The sequence below is a fragment of the Vulpes lagopus genome, chromosome 17, assembly GCF_018345385.1.
Source record: "Vulpes lagopus strain Blue_001 chromosome 17, ASM1834538v1, whole genome shotgun sequence".
Taxonomy (NCBI): Eukaryota; Metazoa; Chordata; class Mammalia; order Carnivora; family Canidae; genus Vulpes; species Vulpes lagopus.
In genome coordinates this window covers 21,918,721-21,941,255 of record NC_054840.1, presented here as the reverse complement: position 1 = coordinate 21,941,255, position 22,535 = coordinate 21,918,721, and the positions used below count along the sequence as shown (strand labels likewise).

The 22,535-nt window shown below is 44.9% G+C and overlaps 1 long non-coding RNA gene across 1 annotated transcript; it reads right to left on the bottom strand.

Moving 5' to 3' along the window:
• Positions 1-560: 560 nt before the first annotated feature.
• Positions 561-12,780, bottom strand: LOC121477294. The gene is made up of 3 exons (XR_005984201.1): positions 12,426-12,780; positions 8,434-9,456; positions 561-1,089 (listed from the first exon to the last, which is right to left on the bottom strand). It is a non-coding gene; the product is annotated as an uncharacterized LOC121477294 (long non-coding RNA).
• Positions 12,781-22,535: the final 9,755 nt, after the last annotated feature.

Below are 22,535 nucleotides of genomic sequence, written 5' to 3'. Positions count from 1 at the left end.
ATCATCTCTGATCTCTTCCCACCGGATGCCATAGCATCCACTTCCCTGTCCCTAGCTGCGGCACCTCAAAATGTCTACAGACATTGCCAATTGTTCCCTGGAGGCAAAATCATCCTCTGTTGGGAACCATCCCCCCTGAGTTGCATTTCCAATCCAAACTGACAGATTCCTTAGAGTAATGTAGCTGACAATGGACTGGGGAGGGTGTGGAAACCAGGCACAGAGGCTCCCTCCACATCTAAGGGCCTGGGGACAGGGCGTCCCCAGGAATTCAGGAAAGCTAGAAGTGCATGCGCTCTGGAAGCAGGAACCTGGCATCTGTGTGCCTGCATTATCACTCACCGGCTGTGTGACCTTCTTTATATTGCTCAACCTCTCTGAGCCTCAGAGTCTTAATGGATTCCAAGGAAGTAGTACCTCTCCTTGATGAATCCTCCTGTCATCCAACCCCCCCACCCCCCACACCACTAAAAGGTTGTTAGAAGGGCTGAAAGTAATGTATGTGAAAGCACCGTGGGCTAAAAAACATAAGACAAATACGTATGTCACTCTAAAGACTGTTTTCCTGAGAAAGCACAGAAAAAGAACTTTATTCCTGGATCATTTTTCCATCAAGAGCAGTTGTGGTGATATTGTAGGTACCACCACAGCAGTAATGAAGACACGTAATGGAGAACCTTCTCAAGGAATCTTTGAGTCCAATACCAGCTTTAAGGCTTGATATCTACTGGGCCATGAGTTAGCATTTTTCCAGTGAAAATGAAAGACCTCTTCCAAAAAGGCATTATGCTCTCATTAGGCCGAGGTGAGAACGTGCCATCTGCGTGTTCACATAGCTGGAAGTAACTGAGCCTATGCTAGCTCTTTCTTCAAGCAGGCTGTTGACGTGGAAGATGCCCAGGTGACTCACGTCTGCAGTAACTGAGCACTTCAGAACTATAAGGGGCTTCTGAATGGTGGCTGGTTCCTCAAAGTGGGAGTCAAGGAGCTCTGGTCACCATCAGGCCTAGAGTGGACAGCCCTCCCGACGTCAGATCACTCCAGGTCCAGGGTTTGATCGGTACTCTCCAGTTGTGGGAAGGCTCACACCTAGAGTAACATCCTCATAAGCAGATGAAGTACCAGGTCAAGGGGCTGATGACTGTCAGGATGCTTAATTAGCTCAGAAACAATCCAGAATTTCAGATCGGAAACCTCCAGGGTCCAAGGAACAGGCACAAGTTAGAAGGAATAATATAACTCACATTTGTAAATGGTTTGGTTTACGGACCACTTCTTCGTCCCATGAGGGTAGTACAGAGTAGTGGCTCGGGGCATTCACCTTTGAGCTCAAGTGTGTGTCCCGGCTCTGCTCCTTGCTAGCTGCATGACTGTGGGCCCCCAGCGGGTACAGTGCAAATGCTAGCTGTACATTCGACGTGCCACACGACCGCCCTCTGAGGTCAGTGATGTAATTGCCCTCACATTCAGATGTGGAATCTAAAGTTCAGATAAGAGCATCCCCACACAGCACCCCCATACCCCTTTGCCCCACTCTTTCTGTTAAGTCATTCTTCCTTCTGACTCTGCCACCTAAATGCCATCGGTCCCTGGAGTCAGCTCAAATGCTAGCTCCTCTACTAATTCGGCCTCCAGATCAGAATTCATCTCTGCTTCCTCCAAGCTCCCTAGCACTCCGTTCGCATCTCTGTGGCACTCAGTGGGCCGCACTAGGCAAGAAAAAGGGCCAAGTAAGGACATGACCATGCCCCACTGTAGACTGTGGTAAAGACCAGCAAGAGTCACAGGCGACCAAGGCAGGTTTCCTCCCTACAGCAAGCATCAGCGGCTACTCCTGGCCCACAGTCTAACACATGGTGAGACCTTTAAAAGCCCTCACCACACTCTGATTCCAATCAATGCTACCTCCACATATGCTCCCCCTTCCCAGACGTAGCTCAGTGGGCGGAACAGCGCAGGGCCACCTCGGCACCTGCCCCAGCACACGGCCCCGGGCTGCCAGCGTGCCAGGGCGCTTAGGGTGCTGAGCCTGGAGCCGGCTGACAGTAGAGCTGGTGCTGCGTGCCGCAGCGGAGCACGGTGACGGGGGGTTACCTGAATCGAAACCCAGCCGGCACAAAGGGTAATGTGTGCACCCTGTTTCACTATGACTTGAGTGACCAACAAGGGATCCACGAATCAGACCTAGAAACGTGGCCCACTCGCGGCTGGCAAACTGGAAAGAAACAGAGAATGGAAAAGGCATATGGGCGAGGCCTATCTTATCAGCTCCAGCCTGATCTATAGATTAATGCAGCTGTGGCATGTGGAAATACTGTTTTCCCTGCTGGTTAATAAATGTAACTTAAAAAAAAAAAGATGTATTTATTTGAGAGAGAGAGAGAAAAAGAGAGAGAGCATGAGAGAGATCACCAGCAGGGCCGAGGGGTAGAGGGAAAAGCAGGTTCCCCTCGGAGCAGGGAGCCCCATGCCAGGCTGGATCCCAGAACTCCGGGATCATGGCCTGAGCTGAAGGCAACTACTTAACCAAAGAAGCCACCCAGGTGCCCCCAAAGTGTAACTTTTTAAATCATTGAAAACTCTACTGTTACTGTTCATTGAGGAAGATAGAGAAAAAGTCCAAAGGTACAGATTTAAAAAGCCATCTCATCCTGACCAGTTACATTTCATAACAGTTCCCTTGTCCTACCTGGCTGATTTTACATAGTTGGGATCAGTCTGACCCCATGTATCTCACAATATGCTTTACTTATTTGTGAATAAATAACACATGCAGAGAGGACAAAGCTCAGAAGGTACCAAAGAGCAGGGAGTGAAAAGTCTCTCTCCCACTCCTGCCTTCCACCACTCAGCTTTCTCCCAGGTCCTTCAAACATCCTTCCAGAGGAGTCCTATGCTTAGCTCTGGACAGTTTTTGAATGAGTTGGCAGCCCTAATTGATCATTTAAGCTTCTCAGGAACCAAACATTGTCTATAAGTACAAAGTGTGTCTGTAATGCTGCGTCTCTGTGCTGATAAAAGATAAAATTTTGGAATGCCTGGGTGACTTAGTGGTTGAGCATCTGCCTTTGGCTCAGGCCATGATCCCAGGGTCCTGGGATGGAGTCTTGCATCAGGTTCCTCACAGGGAGCCTGCTTCTCCCTCTGCCTGTGTCTCTGCCTCTCTGTGTGTCTCTCATGAGTAAATCAATAAAATCTTTAAAACCAAAGATAAAATTTTACTACCTCCATTGCATAACCAGAATTAGATAGTGCATCTCCTTAAAAAGAGCATTCTTAGTTGACAGAGGTGGTTGGAGGTACTCAACCAAGACACAACCCTTTCATAGGCGTCTGTCCCAAAGATTCCCTGAGATGTTCCCAGTAGCCCCTACTGGTTTAAAAAACATAAAACTTGACATTGGAGTCTGCATGTGTCTGAGTTGCAGTAGCTAAGAAAGCCATGAACGCCAGGCCGTGTCCCTAAAGGCAGGCCTCTCCTCCTCCCCAGACCAGACCTGGCAAGGACTTCCTCACTTTGTCCTGCCCTAGGGTACTAGGCTGCGAGATGCGGGAAGAGTGGGTGGGGGAATTCTAGTTCCAATGAAGCCGTTTAAAGAAAGTCATTTCCACAAAAACTAGCTGAAAATAGAGAAAGCCCTTCTATACTTACCCAAACTTTGTCCTCTTCAAACTCACCTCCCCGCTCCACACACAAGGAAGTGGAGGAGCGGTTCCCAGGATTTTCCTTGAGATCTGGTGCCGTGTGCTGCCCCGTGGGCTCACATTGTCACAAATCCTCCTACTCTGAGCAAGCACCGCCCACCATCTCATTGTGGATCGTCTTCCCCGTAGGCAGTTTCCAGAGTTTTTCAGGAATCAGACTACAGTTTGGAAGTTTATTTACCAGTGAAGTGAATTTCTATCTGCTCTCCTTCCTCTCCTCCCAGTACCCATCTGAGGAAGTTACAGAAGGCATCTCGGATTCACAACACCCCCCGCCAACCCCCCACTGAATAACACGTCGTCTGGCAACAGGAGGCGTTTGATTACATTTGGATGGAACGCCTGCATCAACTCCAGTTGTCCCCGAATTGGAACTGATGGGACTCACGTGCTGCAGCCAACAGTTTGCCTTCACCCACTCCCCTCTCCGAAATGAACCTTTCTCTGGGAAAACAAGAAACCTACGTGCCATCCTGGGTGAGAGACGAACAAGAGCTGTGTCCCAGCGTCGCATCCCAAGCATGGCAGGCAAGAGCGCACTGAGGGGTTTCCAACAGGGAGCTGTGCTTCAGGCATCTCGGGAGAGGCCTCCGAACCAGAGGCCACAAATGTTCCCTCCGGGGCACTGCAGTCTGTGTTTAATTCAGTTCGTGGGCATAGAGCCCTCACTGTGCGCAGTATAAGGTGCCAGGCCACTATCCCCTTTAGCGAGCCTCCCTAACCTTCCTCCCCACACTCCCCCTTTGCAATGTCCCTGCGGGAGGCAGAGTAATGGCTCCCCCAACATACCCACATCCTAATCCCCAAGCCTATGACTATGTTCTATTACCCAGCAAGGGGGGACTAAAGTTGCAGACGGGATGAAGCTTGCTGATCAGCAGACCTTCAAAAATAGAGACTATCCAGGATTATCCATGTGGCCGCAGTGGAATCACGAAGGTCCCCACACAGGGAAGCAGGAGAGTCAGAACCAGAGTGGTGACATCAAGAGAAAGACTGGACCTACCATCGCTGGCTATGAAGATGTACTATGGAGCCACGAACCAAGGAATACAGGCTGGAAAATCGGAAAAAGGTAAGAAAATGGCTTCTTCCATAGAGCTTCCTTGATATGAGCTCAGTGGGGCCTAGTCAGACTTCTGACCTCTAGAACTGTAATATCTGTGTTGTTACACAGCAATAGGAAACCCAGACAGTCGCTGTGGACCTGCCATGTGCCAGGCCTGGGACCAGATGCCAAGGGAACATCCCCGCAGCATGTGGTTTGTACGGGTACCAGTCATCAGGGTCCAACTGGGGAAACAAGCCACTCTAAGAGTTTAGACACACGGAATCTAATGCAGGTCACTGGCTATAGAGGTGATAGAAGAAGCTGAAAAGTCAATCCATCTATTAGCAATTGCAGGGGTTGCTACTAGGCTGGGCTGGAGGGACGTAGAGAGGAGGCCATATTACCAGAGTGCAGAGGTCGAGGGCACCAGTGGAAGCTGGACCACAGTGGGCCTATCCAGCAGCTGGGAGCCATGGATGGGGAAGAGACCTGACGTATGTGCTCCTGAGGCTCCCCTTACCCCCTTTCTCCTGCCCTCCACTCTCCTGCTACGGCCTCCCATTGGCTGTTTCCAGGCAGAAGCTAGCTGACATGGGAGCTTGGGACACACAGGGGTCAGCCCTCCTGCAGCATGGAGCAGAGCTGGGGGTGAGCAGTCAGTGGATTAATGGATTGGAGGATGAATAAGCCCTAGACACCTCCTTTCCACATTGATTACCATGAATCTTGAAACATAATTTATTGTTCAAAATCTAAATTTTTTACCTGGCTTCTGAGTACCTGTGTAATCTGGTCCATCTGGAGCTTCTCTGTCCTCATTCTCTAAAGTTCTCCCTCATTCACAGTGCCCCCACCACATCGGCCTTTGCTCTATTCTCCACGCACCAGAGAGTCTCACCTTGCACTTGTTTGTTATAGCCGCTGCTGGAGAACAAGAAAGTATTATGTTTGGTGTTGAGTCATTACATTAGCCGATCCGAACTCAAAACAGTTCCCAGTGACAAAGAATTCTCAATGCCTGTTCCATAATTAGCCCTCAATCGTTATTAAGTGACTGAACTTTAGATACTCAATAATTATATGTTCAGGGATGCAGTGTCTTTTTCTTACCCTCACCTCTTCCCCCCACCAAGCTCCCTGAGGAAAGGGAAGTGAAGACTTACGTTCATCTCTGTACTTTCGGTGACTTTCCTTGGGCTTAAACCTTAGTAGATGCTCAAGGGGTATGTGTGGCTCTGAGTCTCCAGGCAACGTACAGGAAACATGACTGGCACAGCAAGAGCTAGAAGTGTGACTTACAGAAGTAGTTCAACATCGCTGTAGCTACCGTTTGTGCAGCTCTTTTTTTTTTTTTTTAAGATTTTATTTATCTATTCATGAGACACACACACAGAGAGAGAGAGAGAGAGAGAGGCAGAGACACAGGCAGAGGGAGAAGCAGGCTCCATGCAGGGAGCCAGACATGGGACTCGATCCCGGGTCTCCAGGATCACAGCCCTGGCCGAAGGCGGCGCCAAACCACTGGGCCGCTGCAGCTGCCCTGCGCAGCTCTTTTGAGTTGACCAGGGGCTCTCTGCTTTTTCCTTATACCAACTGTAAACAACAATAAAAAATTACTATTATGATTCCCACTTTCCAGAAGATGAATCTGAGCTTACAGGGGTTAATTATCTTGCTCAAGATCTTACTTTTTCAAGCGAGGAAGCTGGAATTAATTCATTATTCCAAAATATTTATGGAATGCCGGACAATGTGCTAGCCCCTGGCTCAATCTTCTGCACTTAGTAGGGGCTCAGAAAACACAGGAATTGAGAATTCCAAAGACATTGGAACGACTTCCCAGGAGATAAAAGGGAGCCCCCCCCCTTCCTTTCTGGCCAAGGACCAAAGACCAAGAGGATTGCTTGTCTCCTGCAGCTGGGGGTTTAGCTGGGACGCTGCTGCTGCTGTGTTGTGCCTTAGCACAAGTTTCTGGGTGGTCGGCCAGACGTGCCTGGAGGCCACAACATCACAGCAAGCCCTCTGCAGCTCTCCCACTTGCCCAGGCTAACAGCTCTGGCCTTCTGAGCCGGCCCCCTTCCATATATTCTTTCCTCTTTCCTGTGCCAAGATTTCAAGAGACGATTTACAGTGGGTTCCAGACCATTTAGCTCAGTCAAAAATGTGGGTGAAAGTTTCCTCCCAGCCATCCCAGGCCACAAGATAACCCATCAGGGTGTGACAGCCAGGGTGAAGGAGGGCGGGGGGAGAGAAACACCAGGGAGATTTTTCGGTTACAGGATTGGAGCCGGAGTCTCTGCAGCTGCTGCATTTGTCCGCTCTCTTTCTGGCCGAACAAAATGTGTCCGGAATGGCTTGGTTGGAAAGCTTAGGATGAGATGCCGCAGAGACAAATCTTGTCTAACTAGAGACGACAGAGGCCCTGGAGGGTGGCCCCCAGGCCAGGCTCTCGCCAACACGAAGGGGGCCAGCGCGGGTGTAGGAAGGGGCAGGTGGACGAGCAGAGAGGAGGCTGCGTGGCCTGGTCCTGCTGGGGCCCGGCCTTGCCCAGGCTGCCGACACCCCTCCCGGGCTTGGGCGCCTCTCTCTGTCAGCAAACCCAGGCCGCTCTTACGGTGCAGGATGTCCCACATACCGTACATCGGAGGTGGGGTAAAATACAAATATGCCTTTTCATAATAGCTTTACACCTGGAGCAGCAGAGGACCGGTTTATTACCTTGGTAAACAAAAGTTAGAATTCAAGCAGAGTACAAACTTTGCCCAAGGCACTTCTGACCGTGCACTTTGTGTTTGTGAAGTGAACTCGATATATATACAGTGTGAGGCAATGGAAGGCTGAGCTTTTTTTTCTTTCTCTCTCTCTCTCTCTCTCTTGTCTGATTTCCAAGGTTTAAAAGTTCATGTGAATGTGATGGGGGGGGGGGGGTGCAGAGAGAGAATTTACTTTGGCTCTGGGTTTTTTTTTGTTTTTTTTTTTTTTAGCATTCTGAAACCATGCTGTTTGGTGTGAAAAAAAAAAAAATATGTGAGCCAATTTATATTGTTTTCCAAAGAGAGCGTACTCCTTGCTGCTCTCATGGTGACAATTAGGGTTTGTGGGTGGGAGACAGGGTGAATCAGTTTGGGGAACACATAAAGGAGCCAGGATTTGCATTGAACTTAAACATTAAGGGGCAATAAATATTTATTCAGTGCCTATTTTGTGCCAAGCACAGAACCATCGACTTTTATAAACACAACCTCAGGGAACAGGAATTATTGATCAAAATGTCCACTTTACAGGTGAGAAAACTAAGGCTACAGTTGCTGAAGACATTCAAACCCCAGTCTCCTACTTTCAAATTCTGGGTTTTCTGTACTGCCCTCCAGTCTCTATTGGGGTCACAGACTATATCCTGTCCTGTCACTTGTTTTTTTGTCCTTCTCGTGCCCCTATTTTCCTGCCTCGTTCTCCGCCTGTACTTGGGGAACTGACTGATCTCCACTCTCGGATGCATTTCCGCTTGGAGGATTCTCCTACTATTTAGCAGCCACCTGGCCATCTGGACCACCCTCTTACCAACCAGCACCTCCATGAGTTCATGCGCAAAAGATATAAAACATGTGGACTAGGTTTCTCCTCAAAACGCACATAAGCTAAAACGTAAAGGTGGCAACGATGAAGCAAGAACACACCTCATGTTCTGTTGGCTGCATGGATGCCTCTGTGTTCTCCCATCCTCAGCTTGAATAATCAGATAAAATTCAGCAAAACCGTCTGAACTTTTGCAGTTCTTTTCCAAAACAAGCTTCTGAGCCTGAAGAACTTTGCCCATCTTTGTTTGCATGTTCGCTTCTCAAACGTTCAGCAGGGGCTTGCCTGTTGCAAAGCTCAAGCCAGGGAAATGTTAACTCTTTCCTCCACAGATTAATTCCTCAGCCTTCTATAAGCAGAGTGAACTCATTGGGCTAATTTTTTAAAAGAAGTCCATATGAATATATCAACTTGTGCCTGTCTTCACAGATGAAGGATTCGTTGCGGGAACATATTAAACTGAGGTTATAGAGAGGTGATGTCATTAAAGGCATTGCCAACTCAGCAGTTCCAAGGCGTCAGAGTTATGGCTGCTTGTACCTAGCAGGGTTTCAAGGGGAAGCCCGGTCTTCTTCTTCCAACTCCCCTCTACTCCTAACCCCCTATCATTAATGCATTTTTAATGGCAGCCACTTGAGGAATGCTTTTGGCTTCACTTAGTCTAAGTTTAAAAAAAAAATTATTGGAACACAAATACTCATTGCAAGGAAACAGATTTAAGTTGCAAATGGACTAAGCACAATCCCTGTGCTGGAGCCCTGGAGGGAAAAGACATGGGGGTCTCTGGCCGTGAGACAAAGCTTGGTAAAGGATACTTGCTTCAAGGACCCTGCTCTGAGAACCCAAATAAGCCAAATAACAGAATGGTAGCCCTTAAATGAACTTTAATGAGCATCTAGCCTAACCCCTTTCCCTTACAGAGAACACCGAGGCTCAAAGTGGACTCCCGGCCAGAGCTCATGTCTCTCCCCCATGCTGCCTTTTTATCCTGGCAGAAAGTGAGATTAGATAAAGACAAAACCTGGTCCTAATCTTGGCCTGGATCCACTTACCCTGGCTTGTCATCACTGCTTGTCAATAGTCAATATATGTCCGTATATTGAGTCTGTGGAAAGATGATTACCCTGAGAAAGAAGGGAGACAGGAATACTTCTGAGACACTGGTTGGAAATCTTTTTCCAGGTGAAGAGAACTGAGCATATCCTTACATGGTTATGATTATAGACCAGATAAGCGATGCTTAAAAGAGTTTATATTCCTTTCTACTTTAGTTTCATTCTCCTTGGCTTTTTTTCTGACTCTCTAGCTAGTGATCCTAAGTTGGCGTGGGTCCCTGTCATTGGGAAGTGTAGTTAGTCCTTATTGAAATAACTCCTGGAAGGTCACACCGTTAGGGCAAGAAGGAAGCTTAGTGATGCTCAGGGCCATATTCCTTGGTTTACAGATGAGTATGCTGGAGCTGAGGGAGGGCAACTGAATCATCTGGGATCACGCCACACCTTAACGGACTATGACCATGGATTCTCTCAACCACACGGAAGGAGGGTCCCTCCATCTGACTAGCACAAAGCAGCTTCCTTTGTAACACTCAAGTATCTTTTATGAATAATTGATGGTTTGCACCCAACTCTCGGGAGCTGAATGCTTATTGCAGCCTGGGTCTGACTAATCCACAGGCACCTCCATGAAGTAGGGATCAGGACTCAGCCTTGCCATCTATGTTTCATGGAAAGACCAGTACGCAGAAAAAGAAGGGAGTTTTCCAAGATTATGTGATGAGTCAGCAAAGGCTCTGAGACAGCATGCTGTTACAGGATGAGGAATCAAAAGACATAAATTCCAGTCCTCACACTATCTCCATCCATGTGAGAGATCATGGGCAACTCATTTCTCTTTCTTCGCCTCCGTTTCCCCATTCATGGAAGGGCTTTGCTGGACAACCTCTAAGAACATCTAGTGCTGATGGTTTGTGGGTCTAGCAGACAAGGCTCAGAGCTACTTCATGCCTAAAACATGACTGTGCAAAGTGGGAAATTGACCGTTATGATGGCATATCCCTGGGCTTCTCAACCCATTAGAATGGGTTCTGCCTCCAAAACAGAATTACAATGTCTTTTTGTATGGAATTTGTATGGAAAAAAATAATAAGTTCAGTTTCCTTTTTTTCCCCATGACTTTTTTTTTCTCAATCTCTTCATTCCTGTTATCACTTATCTGCTTTCAAGAGCAAATATATAACACAATAGACTAAGGACAGACAAACAGCAATAGGAAAACTTAGAAAGAGGTCTTTGTCATTTTCATGTTTTGAGGCCTAGTAAGGAAAATAAACAATATTGAACACTTACCATAGTTTATGAATGCCGTCTTGCTTAAGAGTTGTAAACAATTAAAAAAAAAAAGAGGTGTAAACAATCAATATTATCATGCCCCTTTTACAGAAGAAGGCACTGAGGCCCAGATATGAAACAATGTGCCTGGTATACACATACTTGTTAAGAAGTAAAGCCCATATTTGGAGATTCCAAAGCCCTCATTTTCCAAATTCCCAAGTTGTGAACATAAAACACAGCCGCGTTGTTTGCTAGCAAAATTACTTGTCCATAATAGAGGGAAAATTAAATATCTCAAGATTTTATTGTGTTTCAAAAAGACCAAGCCCATGGCTTCCCTGGGCTCCAATGTCTGAACATGTCTGAAAACAGGCAAAAAAAAAAAAAAACCATAAGGCATTAGTTTGACTTTCTCCAATAATTTTGGAGAGAGGAGATAACTATGTCTAGGAAAGGTCCAGTCAGGAATATTTATTAATATATTCAGAGAATTAAAGATTGGGTGGCTATTTCTTTGTTTAGAATTCATGTTACCTCAAAAAAAGAATTCATGTTACCTCAAACAGGCAGTTCTTGACATTCTCCCTCATTAATTCAACCCTGTAATCCTCCCGGGGATACAGGACAAGATTCGAGTGGGTTTGAGGAACCTGTTCTGGATTCAGAGTCTCCCCTATGAAGGAGTCTACTTGCTATCTCCCGAAAGCGGCCCGCACACCAATGCCAAAACTATGGAGCAACCAGGACCACTCTCACAGGTTCATTCATCCAATATTTACCCGTAGCTTCGGATGCTCCTGACACAATGCAAGGCTAATGCTACCAAGACAAACACAACTGAGCCTTCACTTGGCCTGGGACACCTGATCATCCCAGGCCTACGCCCCAGGAACAACCACGGGAGGCCACACTGTCCTGTACCTGCTTCCCAGATGGAGCGATCCAAGTCAGACGATGTGGCAAAAGGGTCCTGCATTTTCTGTTTTGACTTTCACTAGAATGAAAATTCCTGTGGCCCTTTTGTCTCCTGGAAGTTGCTAGAAAATATCAAGATCTGATATGACTTTAGAGATTTGGCTATAACTTCAGTACACATCCCTCCTTTTAAAGCAGAGCTTCCAGAGGGTGAAATTGTTGTCTAAGCCCCCCCCACTGAGAGTGGGACACAGAGGCATAGGCATCAACAGGCAGTCTCCTGGCTCCAGATTCAATACTCCTTTCACTGCTGCTGTCTAAGTGCCTTGATGCTGGCCAAGACATTAACCTGGAAGCAAAAAGTTCAGTCTTTGCTTCAAGAAAAATTATGGCCCAATGGATAGAGAGATCTGTACTTCCTCAAGCTACCATGACTTATGGTTATATTGGGCTGATTCCATGGCCTCATAAGATGAACACTTTATGCTGCAGTCACTACAAGCATCCTAAATACACCAGACCTATTCACAATCTACACACTATTCCCCCATTCTGGAACATCCTTCTCCTTTCTCCTCGTTGCAAATACTAATGCTTTCAGACCCAATTCCATCACTTTCTCTGTGGAGCTGCAGTGGATTTGTGCTAGGTCAATTTAGGTAAGCTGGGACTGTGTTCCCCAGACTCCCTTTCCCCGCATAGTTCCATAGCCTCATTGGCCACAAATGACATTTTGCACAGCATTTGGATTAGAGAAGCCTAGCTACTATGTTCTAATATTTAGTGGCTCACTGTGGGGCACAATGGGCATCATCACACGTGTTGTCCCTGATCTGCTGGCTCACCTGTTGTGATGGGGCAGCAGCTGAGCCCTCAGCTCCTGTAGGTCACACCGGACCTCTTCTGGCAGCTCCTCTGAACCCTGGACCAACCTGTGGACAATGTGGGAAGGACTGCATGTCTTGCAGCTCATTAGCATCATCATCTGGAGACAGTGAGAGGCAGAAGCGGGCTCTGGTTTGCCCTTGCTGGTTGCAGTCTGTCATCTGTTTCCCCACTTTATGTCCATTTCTCCCTCCTTACTGCCCTCCCTGCTGACTCCAAGCCCAGCATCAACTGTGAAGCAACAGCCTTGCACTGACTGATGAGCAGAGCTGGTCCCTATAATTGAGAGCCTTGAGCCCCGAAAATAAATATCTGGTTCTATATCACACGCAGTGGTTTTGCTCCTCTCACGGAGCCCTAACTGATGAGGAGTTCTCTGTGAATACCCCAGAATCAATCATTTCCCAGGTGTACCCTTCTATTAAAGCACACAACGTACTTGTTTGTGCTTTAATGATTGACAACTCTCTCTCTCTCATTAACGGAGAGAGCTGACATGTATTGCGTGCTTACTTTGTGCCAGCCACTATTTTGAGTTCCCATTTAATCCTTACAACAACTTGATGATGTTAGTATTGTTACAATTATTTCCATTTTGTAGACAAGACAACGGGGGACAGAAAAGTGAAGTGATTTACCCATGCCTCCACAACTTGGGAGAGGAAGACCCAGGACTCAAAACCAGGCATCCTGGTCCAGAGCTAGCTCTCCTACCCTCCCTTTGGCAAGCTCTTCAACAAGCAATTCCCATCCTATACCAAACCTTGGCACCAGAATGAACAAATGAATGAATGACCCACCTACTTCATCTGAAGAGAAAATGACTTTTCTACAAAGTCACTGGAAGGTTGATGAAAGTGGAACCTTGGAATCTAGGATCCTTAAATGCCATCCTGTACCTTGAATGCCATCCTTCCCAGACTGGAAGGAAAGATTCTGAATGGTTCATAGTCAAGGTCTTGTTAGTGGACAAGAGACCTAATTACACACCAAGGAGGTATCACCCAAAAGCCATCAGCGTGCTCCCTGGAAGCAATAAATACTGGCAATGCAGTACACCACCAGATGAGCCTGCTTTTCTCCCCAGTCCAGGCCGATGCCTCACCCAGGGTGGAGCCCTCTCTGCCCTATGAGTTTCCCTGAGTGGCTGAGCCTGGCTGGAGGGAAGAATTCCCACACAGGTGCCAGGCACACAATTAGTGTTTAACACTTCACTTTTTATATATAACGATAAAATATGACCTCAAAACTGTCCTTTTTTGGGTAGTAAACATGAGCTGGGACTCATATTTAATTTTCAGTGTGATTGTCAGCATCTAGATATCAAACTGGAATAAATATTCAAGTTTTGGATTTCAAACCAGAGTGTCTTGAGCAGAAGAGTCCATTGTTCAATACGAAGTTGAGTGTTGCTTCATCCCGTATCTGGAAGAGATACAGGGAAAATTATGGCCTCTATCTTATGTGTGACACACCAAAAGTGTAAAAAAGAAGAAGAAGAGGTAAAGAAAGTAGGAAAGAAAGGAAGGCAAAATAAATTGAAATATGTGAAGAAAATGGTAAGAGACAGAAATCAGTTGCAACAATAATTGCATCAAATGCCCATACTGCTCTTCCAGGACACAGAAGGAAGGCAGGTAAAGGTCTAGAAGCTCATGCAACTTGAAGTGTTCCACCATTCACAAAAGAAGAGCAAACCCTCATGAGTCAATGCATCATTAATGTCCAATGTCAATATTCTGTACATATTCTGAATTAGCCAAACCACAAGAGAGTTTGTAATTCTCAAATTCACGTCTTTTTCTTCTCTTTTTCTTTTTGTAGAAAGCATCTTTCTTTCTTTAAAAAAAAAATTCAATTAGCCAACATATAGAACATTAGTTTCAGATGTAGAGTTCAGTAATTCATCAGCTGCATATAACACCCTGTGCTCGTCAAATCACGTGCCCACCTTAATGTCTGTCACCCAGTCACCAGATCCCTCCATCAACCTCCCCTCCAGCAACCCTCAGTTTGTTTTCTGTAGGTGAGAGTCTCTTATGGTTTGTCTTCCCCTGTGATTTCTTCCCATTCGATTTTCCCTCCCTTCCCCCTTCCTCGTATATTCCACATATGAGTGAAACCATATGATAATTGTCTTTCTCCGATTGACTTACTTTGTTCAGCATAATACCCTCCAGTTCCATCCACATCAGTGTAAAAGGTAAGATTTCATCCTTTTTGATGACTGAGCAATATTCCATTGTGTGTGCATGTATATATATATCACATCTTCTTTATCCATTCATCTGTTGATGAACATCTGGGCTCTTTCCATATCTTGACTATTGTATATTGCTGCTATAAACATTAATTCTGCCTCAGGTCTTTACATTTGTATCTTTGGAGTAAATACCTAGTAGTGCAATTGCTGGGTCGTAAGGTAGCTCTATTTTTAACTTCTTGAGGAACCTCCATACTGTTTTTACCAGCTTGCATTCCCACCAACGGTGTAAGAGCTTTTATTCCAGCAGGATTAGACTTGGAAAGGACCTCTGAATTGATCTAGTCCAAAGCTTTCATTTCATAGGTAAGGGACCTGAGGCTCTGAAAAGAGAGATCCTCCCATTCTCACCTCCTACTAGCCACTTGAGATGAGGCCCAGAGCAAAGTCAGTCCTGTGTGGAAGCAGGGGAGTCAGCTGAGACCCAGGGCACCAGCCCCAGCACAGCACTCATCGTCCTTGCACAGGTTTCACTAAGCCCCATGGCACCAGGCCTCATGGATTCAGAGCGTGGACCCAAGGCCCTGCTGGAAGTAAGATCCTGTCACCCAGCCCACGGCAGGTCCATTATAATCCTCTGCCATTTTAGCCCATGCTCATAAGTCCTTTTCATACTTCCCATTCCTTCTGAGAGCTAGCTTTCCAAAACAGTCCCTGCCCCAGCCCCAAGTCCCTGAATTGGGACCTCACAAGAGCATCTTTTTCATGTCACATCCAAACAGGAAAAGAGGTCCAACGGTTGGGGACTGAATCTCTAAGATTTATTTTCGTTTTCCTTACAATTCCTCCCCCCATCCAGGAATGTTGTTCTTTAGAATAAAATACCACTAACTCAGAGGGCCGTTAGAGCATTCTAGTCCAATTCATTCCTTTATTGGATGAAACTGAGTCCCAAAGAAGGGGCATACCCTGCCTAAGGGCCTGAAGAGAGTGCAGCTTGCTGGGGCTGGAGGAGGCCTCCTGGGGCCTGGGCATGGCTCATCCTGCCAGGTGCAATAAGCCCAGCACGGGGGTGCATGGCCATGTGTGTACATGCACGTGCATGTGAGCGCAGATGTGTGCACAAGCATTTAGTGCCAGAAAAGAAGATTGCACTGAGAAATTTTTCTATATATCAGGGTGGGGTGGGGAGCGGAGGAGAGAAGCGAGTATGTTTGCAGATGGGGTCAAAACAATTTGCATATGGCGATGCAATTTCTATCTTCAACTGAACCAAAAATGAAGAGTCTGCCTCACGATTTTGCCAGCTATGATATTTGGAATAGTCATTAACTTAAAAGTAATATATGTTTATAATAGAAAATTTAGACATTAAAAGAAATGGAAAGGAATTAAAACTACCCATAATTCCATGACCTAGAAACAACCTTTGTCAAGGTTTTGGTTTACATTCTTCAGGAACTTTTTTAGATAACTGTAATTATATGGCATGTTCTATTTGGTAATCTAATAATTGTGTATTCTAATGAAGCTTGTTTCCTCCCAATACTAAATACAATAACAATGGGATTTTTTTTTCTTAGGACTTTATTTATTTGAGAGAGAGCAGGGAAAGGGAGAGAGAGGCTCAAGCAGACTCCTCACTCAGCATTGGCCTGAGCTGGGCTCCATCTCAGGACCCTGAGATCAGATCTGAGCCAAACCGAGAGTCGATCATTTAAGTGACTGCGCCACCCAGGTGCCCGTCTGTGGGATGTTTTGAATGGCTGCCTGACTATTACATTCTACTGGTACATCCATCCCTTCTACTCATTCCTTACTGTTGGACATTTTTGTAAGTCCTTTATTTTTTTTCCACATCACAAGTGATAGTGAGATAAATGTCTCTGGGTATCTGGTTATTTCTGGATGAAATTCTTAAAATAGAATTGGTAGAACTAAGAAAATGACACTTTTAAAATCTGACATATGTATTTCCTAGTCATGTTTTAGGAAACTTGGGTTTATTTACATTCCTAACAACAGCATAGTACATGAGCATTTGTTTCTCTATTACGTTTTGCTTATCATTTTCTGGAATTCCAAGGAAATTTAGAAATTATTTTAATCACTGGTGGGCCACCATTCACTGTTTTCCACTTGTTTTCTTCTCTTACAAAAATCGTAAAACTAAACAATACTACAAAATAAGGAACTGACCTACTTCTATGTTTACATGGTTTGAACTTGGTCTTTCTTTAAAAAATGAGTTTTCACTGAGTTATAACAAAATATATATAGGCAACTTAGCAGCCTTTCATGTAAATATTACTTTAGAATATTATAATGTGCATACTTGACATTTTAGAAGTATAAGAGATCTTTGAAGCACTGTAACGATCCATAGTGTATATATCCTGAGGTTTGGTGAGCCAGGACTCTATTTTGAGGATTTGAGTTGTTTTCAACCCAGTCTGAATTAACAGGTAGAGAGTATGAAGACTTTGCTAGTTCCTGCTGTGAGTTAGTATCTCACATTGAACTGTGCTCTATGCATCACTGGGAATAAAACCAGCCTCCATTATTGCTTCTAGATGCCAATTTTTGCAAAATTTTTATTTTTATACGAATTAACATTTTATTCCCCCCATCTCTTTTACAGTTTACTGAGATCATCCAAGAGGAAATTTTTTTAAAAAACATAAGGAGGTATTGAAAATATAGTTATGTATTGATAGGTACATTTTGAAACTTTAAAATTATATAACTAATATATGTTTTATGTAAAAAGTTACAGAATAAAAAAAAGGAAGAAAATTAAGTTAACATATAATCACATCATGCAAAGATAAGGCTATTAATGTAACAACGTTAATACCTTTCCTGCTTTTTTCCTACACACTGTTCATACTGCTTGCTTTTCTAACACACAATGATGTATTGTGAGAGTATTATTTTTCCAGTCTGCTAACAAGTACATACTTTTAAACAGCTTCCTAGGGGCACCTGGGTGGCTCAGTGGTTGAGTGTCTGCCTTTGGCTCAGGGCGTGATCCTGGGGTCCTGGGATCAAGTCCCACATCAGGCTGCCTGAGGGGAGCCTGCTTTTCCCCCTGCCTATGTCTCTGCCCCTCTCTGTGTGTCTCTCATGAATAAATAAATAAAATATTTAAAAAATTAAACAGCTTCCTAGTCTGTGCCAGGTACAGTGAGATGCAGTTATAAGCAAAATATGATCGGGTCCTCAGGGAGCTTACAGGCCAAAGTAGAAGTGGAAGAGGGGAAAAACACAGGCATTCTGAGCCCAGGTCTAGCAGCCTTTCTTCTGGTTTATTCTCATTACTAGCTTACGCTTATCTCCTTAGCATTCCTTTATTTTTTTAAATAGTTTTAACAATTTTAAATGACAGTTTTCTTTAAATTGTCTTTAGGCTGGGGCAGCCTGGGTGGCTCAGAGGTTTAGTGCCGCCTTCAGCCCAGGACCTGATCCTGGAGACCCAAGATCGAGTCCCACGTCGCGCTCCCTGCATGCAGCCTGCTTCTCCCTCTGCCTGTGTCTCTGCTTCTCTCTCTCTCTCTCTCTGTCTCTCGTGAATAAATAAATAAAATCTTAAAAAAAAATGTCTTTAGGCTGCAATGTCCTACCTATTTACTTTTGATCCATAAACAATTAAGAGTCCTGGTCACACTGCCTTTTATATTCAGTGAGTCCCAATACAACACGGCAGAGCAGTTCCCAGAGGTTGTGGAAGTACGTCTTTCGTGGCAGGTGCTGCCAGCAGTGTGACACCAGAAAGAGATCCTTTTTCTTATAGCATCTCTGTAGCAAGACAGGGACTCTCCTGCTTTCACCGAGGGCTTGCTATCTTTAACACCAGCCACAACCTGCACATGCTTCTGTGGGGTGGCTAGAGCTCTCTAGGAAGGGAAGCTGAGGCTCAGAGAGGGAGTGACGTGACTGAGGCCTGGCCCAGCAGACAGAGCAAGGCCAAGATGAAGCCTAGGCTTTGCGATGCCAGCACAGCACTCTTCCTACTTGACTCTTCCTTACTTCCACTAAAGGCATGGTTGACTTGACTGAAGATCTGAACAGGTCAAAGATAGGCTGCTGCTGTCTGCTCATCTCAAGCACACACACATGCACATACACACATCACTGAAACAGACACATGAACACACGTAAAACCAGGCAATCCCAACCAAGATGCTCCTGGGCATCTGTAAGTGCTCCCACCCTGGAAAGATCTGCCTCGTCTTGTGGTCCTTGCACCATTCCTGGAGCCTGATTCATACTTAACTATTGTTTTGACCAGACCACCCACAGCAAAAGGCCATCTCCAGACAAGCCGTGATCTCTTCCACTGGGAGTTTCCAGCCTTGCCCCACACACACACCCCAGGGGCATACTTTCCCCAGCAGGTGAGGGAGTCCCAGACAGCAGACTCTCGAAGAGCAAGATGCTGAGCTAGACTATGCAAAGAACCCTGGGACAATATAACACTCTAGAAAGTACTCCAAATACAGTATAATAATATTATCACTCCATGTGTGAGGCATTTTCTCACTTGCATAAGCTCTGCATGAAGGATATGTTATTAGTTATACTCAACAGACAAAGATACTGAGGTTCCAATAGGCTCTTATTGGCTGGCCCAGATCAGAGAGTAAGTGGCAAAGCTTGGACTTAAATCCCATTTCTTCTGACTCCAAAACCAATGTCTCCTCCAGGCCTCTCAAACATTGACCTCAATATGTTGCATGATTCTCAATTCTCTCTGTAACCCAGGAGGTCAGTTTGGTGAGGCTCCCTATCCTTATTTACCAGGTTTGGAAATAGGCTCTAAGAGGTGATGGGGGTTAGCCATGGTCACTAGGGGCCTTCTGATTTCATGTCTGGTGTTCCTTCCTCCTTACCTGGTCCTTGGTGTGGAATAGTTCCCCAGAGACCAGGAGATTGTGGACAGAGCAGTAAAAACAGAAATTCAGAGCAGACTACAAGCTCCCTAGAAGGTTTCAGGCAAATGTTAGGGGTTCATTTGCAGAGACCTGCCCTGGGGGAGCCTAATCCTGCCCTAATCCCTGCCCTGGGGGGCAGATGTAATGTATTTTGAAGTCATATACGGCTCCTCTGCTGTCGCCTGTGATCTTTCCTCTGACGTAGGCCAGGATGCCACTTTCTGTTGACCAAGCATAGAGTTCTACTTTAGAATGTCTAACTGTTATTCAGCAGTGTGGTTTCTTTAAAGAAAAACATGAACAGAACAAGGTGAAGATGAGGTTGGCAAGTGAGGACAACCACACATTGGCATTGTCCACTGTCTGATTTTGGAAAGTGTTGTAGAGCATTTGACATTGGCCCTGGCCTTTTCCTTTCATGATGTATAGAGCAGAGTTGGACATCACCCTCTTCATTTTATAGAGATGCTGGTGGGTGGGAACAGTTGGGAGACTATCGCAGAAACCCCATGGGATGTGACTGGGACTTAAAAGTGGCTTTAGGGTCAGTAGGTAGACAGAATGAAGAAAGATTTCAAAGAAAGAATCAACCAGTCTTAGGGACTGGATGGTAGAGAAAGGAAACTGAGGGAGATGGGCTTAGGATGACTTCTGGGTTTCTAAGTTAGGCATCTAGGAAGGTAAGCATGCCATGAATAGGGCTGAGGACCACAAGAGGGTACACGTCTGGAGAAGATTCTCATAAAGTTGGCAGTAAGGGAAGGTGCTCAGAAAGAGGTCCTGTGACTCCACCCTAGGAATTCACAGACATTGCTACAATTAACACTGGACACTGCAGACCTAACAAGGAGAAACTGAGGAAGGACTGGGATAGAGTGGGTTATGTTTATAGAATCCATCATGAATACAGGAAAGATACTGAGTAGGAGCAAGTAGGTTTCCATGATTCCCTATAGCCCATGATTTTCATGGATTGTTTGGTTGACAGTACTGGTGTCACAGTGGGAGTGTCTTAATGGAATGATTTGAGAATATTGAGTCAGAAGGCCTGAATCTGGTGTTATAAATTATTGGTTGTGTGATCTGGACAAAACAGTTATCTCTACTGGAATCTTCCTTCCTTCTCTATAAAATGGTTGTCTGGTGAAAATGCTGTGTAAATTGTAATGGGTTGTTCATTGGTAGATTATCAGTTTAATACGTCATACCAATAAGCAACTAATTTTATAACTGAAATTAAATGCTTACCAATTGGAGAAGCTGAAGCTTTAAGGAGGAAGTACTACCAGGCTGGAAAAACCCAGTGAATTTTTCAGGCCAAATTATTGGAAACCCTCAGAGCTCCAGTATCCTATAATGATGTCATTAGGGAAAGGAAGACTCAAGAATGGAAGCCAGGGGATGTCCTGCCAGTCTCCTCATCCCAACCCCCACATCACCAGTAGTGGTGATGTTTATATGGGATATTAATCTCTTTTCTCTTGTGGGTGCTGTGTTTGCTGTTGTGGCACAGCTGTATGTAATTCTGTGTATATCCTTGGGTCTCATACAGGATTTAGTTTGTCACCTTCTGGGGCGCCAGCTGCTTAGTATCACTCATCAAGCAACCACTTTAGCATTAACTCTTGAGGCCAGAAAAGGGGTATAGGGCATGTTCTTCAATTTAATTAAAAAACTGTTTATTGACTTTCCAGGCACTGGGCAAAATTATGGAGATAGAATGTTGAACCACACAGGCAAGGTCTCACCCTCATAAAGCTTTTATTCTACCAAATGTCAGAGCTGGAAGAGATCTTAGGGATTGTCTGGGTGGATATAATGGGAGAAGAAACCTGGGCTGATAAATAGAGGTCACACACAACCTATACAACTTTGGACAAGTTTATGTCACAGCAAAGTGAAAATGATGATAAAAATAAGAACTATCTTCCCTAAGTGTAGTGTGGAGGGAAAAAATGGTAATTCACATTATAATCAGCAAAATATTGAACAAATAGAAATTGCCAATTAGATGTTTTATTAAAAAAAAGAAAAGGAAGGGATCCCTGGGTGGTGTAGCGGTTTGGCGCCTGCCTTTGGCCCAGGGCGCGATCCTGGAGACCCGGGATCGAATCCCACATCGGGTTCCCGGTGCATGGAGCCTGCTTCTCCCTCTGCCTGTGTCTCTGCCTCTCTCTCTCTCTCTCTGTGACTATCATAAATAAATAAAAAAAAAAATAAAGTTTAAAAAAAAAAAAAAAGAAAAGAAAAGGAAGGAAGGAATACACTCAGTGCTGATGTGCATATCTTGGAAAAATACTAAATGCCTACCAAATTCTTTCTTGGTTTTTCTACCCTCTCTTGTCTCTCTATTCACACTGGTATCCTTTTACCAGCCAATGAATCAGTCAAGATGGTAATATTATTTTGTGCAATATAACCCAACACTGCTTTGAAAAGAGAGGGGATTTTCTTTGTGAACAGATATATTTTGATTTTTGTTACAAAATTATTGATAAGATTTGAGAGACTGTTTTCTCTAAAAATTCCATTAACTGATTAAATTTACTAATTAGTTTAAAAAAAGAAAAAAGAGAGGGGATTTATTTTCTACAGACACTTACATTACAAAAAATATTTCCAAGAAAAAGAAAACCACATAGGCATTAGAGGTTGTTGCTCTCATTCTTTTTTTTTCTTAATTTCAGGTTTTTATTTAAATTCTAGTTAGCTAACACATATGGTAAAATTGGTTTTAGGTGTAGGATTTAGTGATTCATCACTTACATATAACACCCAGTGCTCATCACAAGTGCCCTCCTTAATACCCAACATTCACCCACCTTCCTCCATCAACCCTCAGGTTGTTCTCTATCTTTAAGATTGTTGCTCTCATTCTTATTTTTATTAACAGAGTACCGGAGTGAGTTTCCTGCAGTCTGCTGCTTTCTGGC